The following is a 4,824-nucleotide window of genomic DNA, read 5'->3' on the forward strand; positions in this document are numbered from 1 at the left end:
GCGCACGCGCACACACACACACACACACACACACACACACACACACACACACACACACACACAACACACACACACCACACACACACACACACACACAACACACACACACAGAGAGAGAGATAGTAGCTCTCGCTACCTTCCATCAAAGTTGCCGACTTGCCTCCAGACATCTTTCAACCTGGTTTTCATTAGAGCCAGCAGACGAAGAATTTACACCCGTGGAATAACAAATGAAACAAGTTACGTGCTCCCACTGTGACTGGGACACCTGTAAAACGTGTTAGCACCGTGAAGGATGAGGGATGTGGAACTTGGGTGTGCGTGTGCGTGTGTGCGCGTGTGGACTAAAGTGGCAGGCACTCTACACTCTAAAGGAAGTGTTTTTCCCTAGGGCTATAGACCAGGGTAGCTGCTCAGCACCCAGAGATTGGCCGTGTTGTTGACAGCCATTCAGGCCTGACTCAGGCACCAAGATCTAAAACGTCACTTTATCCCCTGTCAAGCCTGAGTGGAGATTCTGTAATCATCTGGTTCAGGCCAAACGTCTCCAGATATCTTCAGGATCACTTGTTATGGATGATGGAGTTCGGAGGGCTTTCTGCTCCTACAGCACAGCATAGTTGAAGGAAAATATTTGGAAGAGTGGGGATAGATAGTAATTTCTCAACTGAACAGTGGAAAGTCAAACTAAAATGTAATTTTTACACACACACAGATGGTTTTAACGGTATCTCAGGACTCGACAGACAGGTTGGAAATCATTTATATATCCTCAGCTCCTCCCCCTATTACTTTCCACTCAGATGGTGTGATGCTGCGATCTGCTGCCAATCTGTTCCCAGACATGTACACCCTGAAGGTATGTTGTCATCTGCATGATGAATGAGATGACAGGACTGTGAGGCAGTGGAGGAGAGAGGGAGGAGGGAGGAGGGGAGGGAGGTGGGAGGAGGGGAGGGAGGAGGAGGAGGAGGGGGCGGTAGAGGATTTCTTGGTGCGAGATGTAAACACAACTTGCATTTCTACCTCCTGTTGTAGATCACAGCTACTGTGTTCCTGTAATCACTAGTGGTATTAGAAACACCCTCACTTTGCTCCCAGTGAAGCTTCAGTCAGATCTGCATAAATAGGTAAATAACTTCATTCTTAGGACTATTGTGGTGCACTGGATTTTAGTAATATAAAGGGAGTCTGGTTTAAGGAATATATGGGCTGTGAAGTTTCAGTCAGGTAGCTGTGGTCAGAGGTAGCTGTGGTCATAAATAGTGACCTGGAGATGACATCTGTATAAATAGCGATGCCATCAATCCAGTTACTATTTATCAGATGTCATCTCCAGGTCACTATTTATACAGATGTCATCTCCAGGTCACTATTTATACAGATGTCATCTCCAGGTCACTATTTATACAGATGTCATCTCCAAGGTCACTATTTATACAGATGTCATCTCCAGGTCACTATTTTATACAGATGTCATCTCCAGGTCACTATTTATAAACAGATTCATCTCCAGTCACTATTTAACAGATCTCATCTCCAGTTCACTATTATACAGATCTCATCTCAGTTCACTATTTATACAGATCTCATCTCCAGTTCACTATTTTATACAGATTCATCTCCAGTCACTATTTATACAGATCTCATCTCCAGTTCACTATTATACAGATGCCATCTTCAGGTCACTATTTATACAGATCTCATCTCCAGTTCACTATTTATACAGATGTCATCTCCAGTTCACTATTTATACAGATGTCATCTCCAGGTCACTATTTATACAGATGTCATCTCCAGTTCACTATTTATACAGATGCCATCTCCAGTTCACTATTTATACAGATGTCATCTCCAGTTCATTATTTATACAGATGTCATCTCCAGGTCACTATTTATACAGATGTCATCTCCAGTTCACTATTTATACAGATGTCATCTCCAGTTCATTATTTATACAGATGTCATCTCAGGTCACTATTTATACAGATCTCATCTCCAGTTCACTATATACAGATGTCATCTCCAGGTCACTATTTATACAGATGTCATCTCCAGTCACTATTTATACAGATGTCATCTCCAGTTCCCTATTTATACAGATGTATCTCCAGTTCACTATTTATACAGATGTCATCTCCAGTTCACTATTTATACAGATGTCATCTCCAGTCACTATTTATACAGATCTCATCTCCAGTTCACTATTTATACAGATGTCATCTCCAGTTCATTATTTATACAGATGTCATCTCCAGGTCACTATTTATACAGATGTCATCTCCAGTTCACTATTTATACAGATGTCATCTCCAGTCACTATTTATACAGATGTCATCTCCAGGTCACTATTTATACAGATCTCATCTCCAGGTCACTATTTATACAGATCTCATCTCCAGTTCACTATTTATACAGATGTCATCTCCAGTTCACTATTTATACAGATGTCATCTCCAGGTCACTATTTATACAGATGTCATCTCCAGTTCACTATTTATACAGATGTCATCTCCAGGTCACTATTTATACAGATGTCATCTCCAGTTCACTATTTATACAGATGTCATCTCCAGTTCACTATTATACAGATGTCATCTCCAGTTCACTATTTATACAGATGTCATCTCCAGGTCACTATTTATACAGATGTCATCTCCAGTTCACTATTTATACAGATGTCATCTCCAGTTCACTATTTATACAGATGCCATCTCCAGTCACTATTTATACAGATGTCATCTCCAGTTCACTATTTATACAGATGTCATCTCCAGGTCATATTATAGATTCATCTCGTTCACTATTTATACAGATGTCATCTCCAGTCACTATTTATACAGATGTCATCTCCAGTTCCCTATTTATACAGATGTCATCTCCAGTTCACTATTTATACAGATGTCATCTCCAGTTCACTATTTATACAGATGTCATCTCCAGGTCACTATTTATACAGATGTCATCTCCAGTCACTATTTATACAGATGTCATCTCCAGTCACTATTTATACAGATGTCATCTCCAGTCACTATTTATACAGATTCTCATCTCCAGGTCACTATTTATACAGATTCATCTCCAGTCACTTTATACAGATCTCATCTCCAGTTCACTATTTATACAGATTCATCTCCAGTTCACTATTTATACAGATGTCATCTCCAGTCACTATTTAACAGATCTCATCTCCAGTTCACTATTTATACAGATGCATCTCAGTCACTATTTATACAGATTCATCTCCAGTTCACTATTTATACAGATGTCATCTCCAGTTCACTATTAACAGATGTCATCTCCAGTCACTATTTATACAGATGTCATCTCCAGTTCACTATTTATACAGATGCCATCTCCAGTTCACTATTTATACAGATGTCATCTCCAGTTCATATTTATACAGATGTCATCTCCAGTCACTATTATACAGATGTCATCTCCAGTTCACTATTTATACAGATGTCATCTCCAGTTCATATTTATACAGATGTCATCTCCAGTCACTATTTATACAGATCTCATCTCCAGTTCACTATTTATACAGATGTCATCTCCAGGTCACTATTTATACAGATGTCATCTCCAGTCACTATTTATACAGATGTCATCTCCAGTCCTATTTATACAGATGTCATCTCCAGTTCACTATTTACAGATGTCATCTCCAGTTCACTATTATACAGATGTCATCTCCAGGTCACTATTTATACAAGATCTCATCTCCAGTTCACTATTATACAGATGTCATCTCCAGTTCATTATTTATACAGATGTCATCTCCAGTCACTATTTTAACAGATGTCATCTCCAGTCCTATTTATACAGATGTCATCTCCAGTCACTATTTATACAGATGTCATCTCCAGGTCACTATTTATACAGATCTCATCTCCAGTCACTATTTATACAGATCTCATCTCCAGGTCACTATTTATACAGATGTCATCTCCAGTTCACTATTTATACAGATGTCATCTCCAGTCACATTTTATACAGATGTCATCTCAGTTCACTATTTATACAGATGTCATCTCCAGTCACTATTTATACAGATGTATCTCCAGTTCACTATTTATACAGATGTCATCTCCAGTCACTATTTATACAGATGTCATCTCCAGTTCACTATTTATACAGATGTCATCTCCAGTCACTATTTATACAGATGTCATCTCCAGTTCACTATTTATACAGATGTCATCTCCAGTTCACTATTTATACAGATGCATCTCCAGTTCACTATTTATACAGATGTCATCTCCAGTTCACTATTTTATTAACAATGTCATCTCCAGGTCACTATTTATACAGATCTCATCTCCAGTTTCCTATTTATACAGATGTCATCTCCATTTTTTGGTTGTCATTTTCGTTTTTTGGTTGTCGGGACTAGTTGTCATCTCCATTCCTATTTATACAGATGTCATCTCCAGTTCCTATTTATACAGATGTCATCTCCAGTTCACTATTTATACAGATTTCCATCTCCAGTTCACTATTTATACAGATGTCATTGCTCCAGCTTCACTATTTATACAGATCTCATCTCAGTTCACTCATAATTATATACAGATGTCATCTCCAGTTCAGTTATTTATACAGATGTCCATCTCCAGTTCACTATTTATACAGATTCATCTCCAGTCCTATTTATACAGTTCATCTCCCGTCACTATTTTATACAGATGTCATCTCCAGGTCACTTTTATAACAGATTCATCTCCAGTCACTATTTAACAGATCTCATTCTCCAGTTCAAATATTTATACAGATGTCATCTCCAGTTCACTATTTATACAGATGTCAATCTCCAGTTCACTA

The sequence above is a fragment of the Salvelinus sp. IW2-2015 genome, unplaced genomic scaffold (genome assembly GCF_002910315.2).
Source record: "Salvelinus sp. IW2-2015 unplaced genomic scaffold, ASM291031v2 Un_scaffold515, whole genome shotgun sequence".
Classification (NCBI taxonomy): domain Eukaryota; kingdom Metazoa; phylum Chordata; class Actinopteri; order Salmoniformes; family Salmonidae; genus Salvelinus; species Salvelinus sp. IW2-2015.